A 10510-nucleotide genomic window follows, 5' to 3' on the forward strand; every position below is an offset into this window, starting at 1 on the left:
GGGATTTGATCACCTGCCGCTGGTGGCTAATAACATATTGGATTTGATCACCTGCCGTTGGTGGCTTCTAATATCTGGGATTTGATCACCTGCCGTTGGTGGCTTTTAATATCTGGGATTTTAAACCTGCCGTTGGTGGCTTCTAAAATGTGGGGTTTGAATCCTGCCGTTGGTGGCTTCTAATATCTGGTATTTCATCACCTGCCGTTGGTGGCTTCTAATATCTGGGATTTGATCAGCTACGGTTGGTGGCTTCTAAAATCTGGGATTTGAAACCTGCCGTTGGGGGCTGTGAATATCTAGTATTTGAAACATGGCGTTGGGGGCTACTAGTATCTGGGATTTGAAACCTGCTGTTGGGGGCTACTAGTATCTGGGATTTGAAACGTTCCTTTGGGGGCTACTAGTATCTGGGATTTGAAACGTGCCATTGGGGGCTGCTAATTTCTGTGATTTGAAACCGCCTTATTTGCAACGCTGAACTGAAGATTTCTTTTGACCGGACCATAGCCTACTCGATCACGCGCAACACGTCGCAAGCTGCTTGTGCTATAGCGCGAGTCAGGGTGGGAAATCAGAATTTTTTTAAACTGGACATTAGGCCAGAGACCCTCCTGACTTGGAATAAATAAACTGGTCCGTGACCATTGGCCAGAGCACGTCGTCTGCTAAGCTAAGGAAGTGGATAATTAAAATATTAGAATTTTAATGTGTGGACTCTGGTTACCCTTGAATTTTTTAGTAGTCTCGTGGACCACTGACCCCCCCTCCGATTTAATTTTTGAACTGTACCAGGCAATTTTTAAACTCGCCATTTGCCCTGTGTTACCGCCTTATTTCCCACGCTGGCGCGAGTTGCTTTTCGTTGTCGAGTGCGTAATGGAGCGGGCTATACCTGGAGTCCCAACCCCCGTTACTTACTACCAAAATACCCACTAGCATAGCCCACTCGATCACGCTCTCTTTTCCCCAGCCACATATTTTGAAGAGGGCACTTTTTAGGCGTATTTATTAACAATCTTGGATCACCTTTGTGGACTTTTAGGGTAGCCCTTAAAAATTGATACTTCATTGCCCTGACTATATTGTGTTTAAGGTTTATAAGCTTAATATCAAACAGACGTTAGTTAATGCTACAATAAAGTTCGAAATTGATAATCTCGGATCGTCTTTGAGAAGTTTTAAGGATATCCGAATTTCATATTGGGCTTATGAAAAGTTTGAGCTAAAGGTTAAACAGACATAAATCAGCGTTTTAAAAAATTGTGTAAAACTGTCAATTTGGTCCTATTTGTGGAATTTTTAGGGGAGCGCCTCGCGTTTTAATAAAGGGTTGTAAAAAATTGTATTATGTTAATTACAATAAGAATACAAACTTTCAATGAGTTACGTTTTTATTTTTTGGAGTATCATTATAAATAAATGACTGATTGAGCTAAAGTTACGGTCCCCTTTTTATATGTTTCTGCTTAGTGTAGATTTTGAAAATGTAAAACAGTTTCTTAACAATCTTAATTAAAAAGAAGACTGAAGGAGCAGATATTAATCAAAAATGTCTTGATTAGAATCAAGTCCTAAAAAGTATCGATAAGACTGAGGTTATCACTTGTCTGAAGGATCAGATATTAATTTTTCTTTTTAATTGAAACTTAAAGGCATGCTTAAGGAAAAACAACGTTCCATTACCGTTTTCCGTTGAAATAACTTATTTTACAGGTAATCAATTTCAAAAATTTACTTATCTCGGGTTTTCGGGCACAATTCCATTCCCCCAAAACATTTTATCATTACATTAATTACTTTTGAGAGATAACGTGTCAAAATAAGCTTTAAAACAATAAAAAACTGAATGAGCGGTCTGTTTAGCCATGACCAAAACCTTCAAATCAGTGTTGCTTATGTTAGAAAGTGGATGTTCCCACTTCCATTTTAAAAATTTGCCGCATTTCCCTCACCCCCTTTTTTACAGTCATATTTATCTGGACTATTTTATCATACTAAGTTTAATATGGAATATCACTCCCCATGGCTTTGTGTTATAAAGCTTTAAAATTCTCAAAATATGCTTTCTTTTTTTTCAGTGCCAAACTTAAAATCACCGAATTTATTTCAAAATGTCGCTTGAAATTATTAAACCGGATAAAATTTTCGAAAATGCACTAATTTTAACTGTGCAGTTAAAATTAGTGCATTTTTCAAAATTTTGCACTATTAACCCTTGAACAGGAAAATTCCGACATTTGATTGATTTCGGAAAAATATTACTTTTTCCCCACAGAGCCTAAAACCAAACCTAAATCTCCCACGATGTGGGAAATTACCCACACATTGGCAACACTGCTTTAAAAACTTACAACAAGCACACTTTCGAGACATGTTCTGAACAAATTAGTGCTTAACCCTCTAATAGTACGACCACGGAGAATTGATGTAAACTGTAGTTGAAATATATTCATGTGCGACCTGCGGCACTGAATGGTCTCTAACCATTGTTTGAAACTAGAGAGAGAAATAGTGAGCAGCATTAATCATGTCCTGAGCTATGAGAATGAACAGTATGACTGTTGACTGAAGTACACTAGACATTAAATCATTTTGCATAACCACGAGTAAAAATCTAACTGTCCCTACTTAATTTTCCGCCATTGTTTTAAAACGTATCCACTGCGAAGCATGCCGGGCACAAATGAGGGAACCTTTTAAAACTCAATGTCATACACGTACTCTCTCAAAAATAATTAAATTAATGATAAAATGTTTTGGGGGAATGGAATTGTGCCCGAAAACCCGAGATAAGTAAATTTTTGAAATTGATTACCTGTAAAATAAGTTATTTCAACGGAAAACGGTAATGGAACGTTGTTTTTTCTTAAGCATGCCTTTAAGTTTCAATTAAAAACAAAAATTAATATCTGATCCTTCAGACAAGTGATAAAGTTGACTTTATACTGAGATCTTTAATCTAGTTTTAGATGTTTTCAGTCAGTTCAGCGGTGCAGTACTCCTCCCTAGTAATTAAATGGTTTATTTTATTATTTATTAATTGGTTTATATGGTTTATTTTATTATTTATTAATTGGTTTATATGGTTTATTTTATTATTTATTAATTGGTTTATATAGTTTATTTTACATGCTTAAACAAATGCGTTATGTTTGAGTTACGGGTTTCAATTTACTGCTAATTTATCCCCACCACTCCTCAACATGGTAGCAGAGCGTGGTTAGTGGTCCGTCAACGAGTTACATGGGATGGCCACTGCAGTAGTTTAACAAAGCCCAACAATCGTAAACCTGTTCAGCATTGAAGACTACCGAATTAATTGCCAAGACAAGCCGACTGCAAAGGCTCAACTACAATAATGGCGGAAGGAAGACAGTTCAAGATGGGGCAGATAGTGAAGTTAAATTCTCACAACTATGCACGCTGGAAATATGAAATGGAACATAATCTTAAAGCAGAACGACTATGGAAGATAGTTACAGGGACGGAGTCGGAACCCGAAGAATCAGTGAAAAAGGCTGAATACGAGGAACGTGAGGCTAGGGCACACGCAACTATAGCCCTTAGTCTGGACGATGACGTTCGGGACACAATAATTGGTCATAATACAGCAGCTGCAGCATGGAAGGTGTTAGGGGACGCCTTAATGGCCAAATCCAAAGCAACAATTGGGAAACTATTCAAAGAATTGGCCAATGTGGAATATCACGAAGATGAACCAATGAATACTTTTGTCGGAAGGATGACCAGGATTGGAGAGCAACTGAAGGATTCCGGAGAACCTGTATCAGATAGGATCATGGCATATTTTATGATTGGAGCTTTACCCCAATCATATCAAATGTTAGCTGAAAATACCTGTTACCTGACAAAGACTTCACGACAACCCGCATTAAGGAGTCCTTAATGTCACAATATTGGAGAAGATTAATTGAAGCTGAGAAGGCTTCGACAGCAATGAGCGTACAGAAACCTCGACATACGAATCAGAAACCAGTCGACGATTATCCAAAACAAGAAACGGCAAGTAAATATAACAAGAAGAATTTTAATCATTCAAGGTTCTCTGGGGAATGTTGCAAGTGTGAAAAACGAGGACATAAGGAAGCGGAATGTAGAAGTCAGGTTAAAACCAAATTTACAAGATGGCAATCGAATCAACAAAGACTGGATAACAAGGATGCTTGTTTTGCAACTGCCTGTATTTCAAAACCAGGAGGATCAGACAGATGGGTAGTCGATACAGGAGCAACTCACCACTTCTGTAATAACCAAAGTTCGTTTTCAACCTACACTTCTCAAAGATAGGATGTTTGCGTTGGAGAAGGAGGGACCAAAGCATTAGGCGTTGGAACAGTTTGGCTACGTTTTGGGAAGACTAATTTCTGTCTGAAGAATGTATTTCACACTCCTGGGATGCGACATAATTTAATATCCGGAAGACGACTTGACTTAGATGGATATAATGGTCTGTTGAACAATTTCAACTTAAGAATATATCTCAATGGTAAATTCAAGTTTCAAGAACCGGTGTATCAAGACTTATACACTGCAGAAGCACAAGTACTGAAGAAAGAACCGGTTGGCAAGATACAAGAGGCGAATCATTCATCAAAAATTGGAACAATGGATCTTTGGCATCAACTTCTGGGTCACATCAACGAGGATGATATAAATCACGTAATTAAGAATGAAATGCTACGAGGGCTGATTAAAACTCCGGGAAGTTTGGAACTCTGTTTTCCTTGCAAATTGAGGAAAAGTACAAAACAACCTCACAAGTCACTTAAAGGAATCAGGGGCACAGATCTACTTCAACTAGTCCATACAGACGTTTGGGGTCCTGCACCAGTCGCTTCACTGGGAGGAGCCAGATACTTTGTCATCTTTATCGACGACTTCAGTAGATTCATCTATATCATTACGATAGCTAAGAAGAGTGACGTATTGTCTTGTTTCAAACGATATCATGTGAAGGCAGAAAGACAGACTGAGAAGAAATTGATGGCATTGCGCTCAGATAATGGGTTGGAATTTTGTAACACCGAGTTTAAGATATATTGCGATCAAATGGGCATCACGCATGAGAAGACAAATTGTTATTCACCGCCAATGAATGGAGTTTCCGAACGCCTTAACCGAAATCTAATGAATATGGTCCGAGCATTCATGGAAAACGCAAAGTTACCAAGTTACCTATGAGGAGAGGTTGTACATACGGCAGCGTACCTGAAAAATCGAGACAGACATTCCTTACTGGGTGAGAGGGTACCCCTGGAACTGTGGACTAGACGAAAACCCGGCGTTTCTCATCTCAGAAGAATATGTTGTTTAACGTTTGTAAATATACCGAAAGAAAAAAGAAGCAAGTTTCAGTGTAGAGCTGAGTGTGGTCTCTTAGTTGGGTACGCATTCGAAATCAAGGATTACCGGGTCTGGATGCCGGATAGAAGAACCATCGTTGAATCAAAGCATGTGACCTTCGATGGGTCGAAACTTGGGGTGGATAATCTGAGAGGAGTAAATTTGAGTGGAGAGGCAAAATATCTGGATTGGTCGATGTTCAAATGGCATGAAAACGATGAAGAGAAAACGCATGAACGAAACTTAGAAGACGGACACAACGAAGCACATAACAATACAGTCTAACAAAACATAGAAGACGGACACAACGAAGCACAAAACAATACAGTTCCACAAAACTTGGAGGATGGACACAACGAATTACAAGAACAAACAGTAAATAAAGGGCTGGTGGATGGATGGTTGAGGGAGGTGGCTGTTCGTGTTGGTGGAGCGTCCAAAGGAAGTGTTGATATATACTACAGGAAGGATGGGTCTCTATTACGTTTAATAAAGGAGGTCAAGAATTACCTACGGAGAATTAAACTAAAAGATGACATCAAGAAGTTTTGTTTCTCTCGGACAAACCTAACCACAAATTACATACCAGATAACCTACCACCAGTCTTACAAGATCAAGGACCACAGCAGTCTGATGAGGAAGAATTCGATGACGCAGAAGATACTCTTCCCCAAGCAAATTGCGCAAAAATTCTAATACCAAAGAATTATGACGATGTTTTAAGGTCCCCGCGAAGGAAAAAGTGGCAGTCTGCCATGCAGGAAGAAATGGATACCCTAGCGGAGCGTGGGGTTATGGACAGAGTTGAAAAACCTGAGAAGAAGAAAATTATTGGCTGCAGATGGGTTTTTACTCTAATAATGATGAGATTATTCGCTACAAGGCAAGGCTGGTAGCCCAAGGCTACAATCAAGTTGAAGAAGTCGACTACGACGAGACCTTTTCCCCCGTAATAAATTTTTCGCTAATTCGGTTTTTCACCTCACTTTTTATCGTCACGCTTGGATGGGTACACGCTCACATGGACGTTAAAAATGCATATCTTTATGTGCACTCGATAATGACGTATTCATGAAAGAAGCACCTGGATTTAGTCTACAAGATACGTCGAAATGTCTCAAGTTACGAAAAGCGCTGTACGGCTTATCACAGAGCGGTCGCCAGTGGTATTTAGAACTGGATAAAACCTTCAGGGCATTGGGTTTTCAGAAACTCCTTGGTACTAACTGTATATATTTTATCCCATCGAAAGCGATCATAATGGTCTACGTTGATGATTTAGCCGTGATTGCGGTGAACCAAAAATGTTTGGAAGATGTCTCTCATTTACTATCAGGAAGATACCAAATCAAAAACCTGGGTCCTATCAAGAAATTTCTTGGGGTTGAATTTATTATACTTCGGGACGGTTCAATGAAACTTCAACAAACCAATTACTGCAGAGAATTGGCAAAACGATTTCAAGTGAAGATTGAATCGCCAGTATATATTCCCGCAAATCATAACGACATTTTATCCAGAAGCGATTGTCCTGAGACGGAAGCAGAAAAAGAAGAGATATCCAAATACCCTTACCGTCAACTCATTGGATGTTTGCTATTCGTAGCTCACCGTACTCGTCCTGATATACTACACAGTTATATCTTTGTCTCAGAACAACAGTAAGCCTGGACAGATACACTGGAATTGTTTGATCCAGCTACTACGATATGTCATATCAACATCAGGCATGGGATTGATATATCAACGGGAGAAAGGTCCTCAGCTGAACTTTTACACGGACAGTGATTGGGGTTCCAATCGGGATACGAGACGTTCCTGTTGTGGTTACATCGGGTATATCGGAAAGTCACCGTTCACGTGGAGATCATTTTTCCAGAAGTCAGTTTCACTTTCAACGATGGAAGCTGAATACGTCGCTCTTGCGGAAACGGTTACCGAACTCCTCTGGTTAAGACCTGTACTTCAGGGTTTGCAAGATTTTAAAATCAACCTGCTAAAACATTTACCGGCTATACATTGTGATAATCAGTCAGCCATTTACTTTGCCCGAAACCCAGTTGAGAACAATCGGTCAAAACATATCGATATTAAATTCCATTTTATACGCGAGAAACTAAATGAAAATATGTTCTGTTTAAAGCATGTATCGAGCAAAAATAATGTTGCTGATGTATTTACGAAATCTTTGCCTTGAGAAACATTTAAAAATTGTGTTAAAATGTTAAAATTGGAAGAATAATGTTAAAGCTGAAGAGGGGGAGTATTGAATTATGAACATTAACATAACAACCACCGGGGGACCCTAGTCGCTAGTATTAGATAAGATATTGTCGTCTGCTACCATAGTTGACTTTATACTGAGATCTTTAATCTAGTTTTAGATGTTTTCTGTCAGTTGAGCGGTGCAGTACTCCTCCCTAGTAATTAAATGGTTTATTTTATTATTTATTAATTGGTTTATATAGTTTATTTTACATGGTTAAACAAATGCGTTATGTTTGAGTTACGGGTTTTAATTTAATGCTAATTTATCCCCACCACTCCTCAACAGGAAGTAATCATGAGACTCTGCATATTTTAAAACAAGTTGAAAAAACCAAAATATTACCTCTCCGAGTCAAGAGGTCTACTACTACAAACTTAGTTACCTAGATATGGAATTATTTCTCTTTTTTGAAGTAAAAATTTTCGAATTATTGAAGCAGTATTCCAAGCATTGCAAATATACAGTAAAGCAGACGACATTTTACATCAAATAAGGATAAATCTTGGACACATGGAAATCAGTCAATGGGGAAAAGATCAGGAAATGAAGTGTACAAACTTTGGAGAGATATAACCTTTATGTGTTTGTAAAGGCCCAATTGTCTACGCTTCAGCTGTTTACCCGATATACTCATAGCTACATTCACAACTGGTTTGCAGTGTAAACACTATCGTCTTGTCTTACTTCAACAATGTTCTTAGTTTGGCAACATGCGTGTTAAGGTTAAATTACACCAAAGCTGATTTGTGGCTAGACGCACTGAAAGTCTTGCGCACCATAAAAAGAATGAAAACTCCGTAGCTAATACCCGTTTACCATTAGCCCTTTCACTGGTCTAATTGCCACCATGATCTTTTCTTCTATTATAATATCTACACCTGACTATTTAAACGTGTTTGCAACTTTCGGCTCACTCTTAACCGTTAATGTCTCTTGAATACAAACACGAAAATCCACATCCATAGTTTACTACACCTTGGGCCTCAATTATTTACTCTTTGGTTCACTAGGCCTATACTTGATTTAACCGACAGAGTGTAAGCCTTAGCGTTGTTCTTGATATAACTAAAGCAAGGATTTTTTATATACTGATGTAGTATAGCACTTTACAGTCTATGAGAGACACGTTACTGCCTCAGATCGTTGTTCGGTGTTGTTCAACCTTAGCACGTGGGAAACCACACGGAGTATTGCAAAATGATTTATTCCCTTGTTATCCGATGTGTTTTTCATATTTTTTATCATGTGGTTGTTATTTTCAAAGCTAAGTTTTTTCCCACCCCACATTGTATAAAATATATATAAACAATGCATACTGGACTACAGCAGGTTTGGCACTTTGCTTACAACGATCTTATAGGGCTTAAAACACTCGTTTCATTCTAAATAAACTTAACTTTATGAATAACGGCTATTTGATAACCATAGAGGGTTCAAAAGTAACCTAGGGTGTTTAATACTTATACTACAATAGAGTAGAATCTTGGGATTTTTGCAATGTTCTTATTGCGGGTAATGGGAATCCACGGTGTCTAAGATACTGATAACCTTTGTTGCCAACATTATGAAGTAAAGACAAGGATTCACACTTGGTTTGAGCTGACCACTGGCAATTACGTGTGATGTCCATTACACGTTTAATCTGATCTTCAGTGAAAAGCCTCTCCCAAGCTAGTTTGTACGCGTTAAGGCGTTGAATTGTCTTTACGAGTTCCTTATTCTCGTTCGATAACCGTTGAATAGTTAAATGCGATACAAGCACCTCATCGCTGTCATTGCGTGTGTTGTGTGTGGCATCTACGGTTTGGGTTAGCTTATGTGCCATAGAATCATCTGGGTGAAGTGTTTGTGTCGCTTGAGTTAATGTACTATTTGATGATGTTTGACACACTATAACACTTAACGTTGATTCATGGGGTTGGATTAGCTGTTGGGTAGCGTTAGTTTGAACATCTTGATCCCTGATATTGATAGATACGTTGGCACCTTCAGGATCATTGTCTTGATTCGTCGTGTTACACATAGGTGTATCGCTCGTGGCACGCTATGGATACCAATATGATATACCATTATTAGACAGTGATACCTATTTAGGCAACTAGTATTACATCGAATCGACTGTACGACTATGAGGCTGGGTGGATGTAATTGGGACATCTTGCTATGATTGCAGTAAGAGCTGCTAATTTGAGCCTATCGAATAGTGCGTCGCGACAATAATAGTAACATGTGTCTTACCGTTATACAGGAGAGTGTATTGCTGTGAGGAGTGATCACAGATATACGTCGCTGGAATCGGGAAGCAATTGTAGGAATGGCCAACGGTAACTTCTGTCCTTTCACACCAAAGGCGGTGGTTGCAAAATGATCCTATTGTTATAAACGCCATTATAGTAATAATAATAAATTATTGTCACATGAAGGATATTTAATAAATATTTGAGAATTATTGCTGTACTTCTATTGGTACCTTACAAACACTGAGGTTAGTCAATGGTTTACCGGTTGGCCGACCAAGAAACAAAAGCCACTTCCTATTGATATCGGGGGTTCTTGGTATCCGATACATTGGTATCCCTGAATCCGTTCTGTTGCTGCAATGCAATACAGCACACTTTCGTTGCTTGACACCTACCATGGCTTTGTTTTGAACAAATGACACAATTTTATCGCAACCAAGCTTTATTATCTCCATAACAAAATACAATGATGTCACAAACGGTTTTTAACACGTTTAAATCTCGCGGGCAGTTCCGGTTTACCACTTGTTGGTTCGTTTCAAGTCAGTTCTGCAGTTCCGAACTGATGGAGGGAGTGTATAACTCCATCTATTCACGTACACGCGAAACAAAATGCGTGCACCGCCGTAGATG

At 38.7% G+C, this 10510-nt stretch overlaps 1 long non-coding RNA gene across 1 annotated transcript; it reads left to right on the forward strand.

Moving 5' to 3' along the window:
- The first annotated feature begins 9601 nt into the window (after positions 1–9601).
- On the forward strand, positions 9602–10086 carry LOC149680656 (uncharacterized). The gene is made up of 2 exons (XR_016365619.1): positions 9602–9809; positions 9886–10086. It is a non-coding gene; the product is annotated as an uncharacterized LOC149680656 (long non-coding RNA).
- Positions 10087–10510: the final 424 nt, after the last annotated feature.

The sequence above is a fragment of the Phalangium opilio genome, unplaced genomic scaffold, assembly GCF_054372755.1.
Source record: "Phalangium opilio isolate 3A_F unplaced genomic scaffold, DU_Popi_V2 ptg000039l_2, whole genome shotgun sequence".
NCBI lineage: Eukaryota > Metazoa > Arthropoda > Arachnida > Opiliones > Phalangiidae > Phalangium > Phalangium opilio.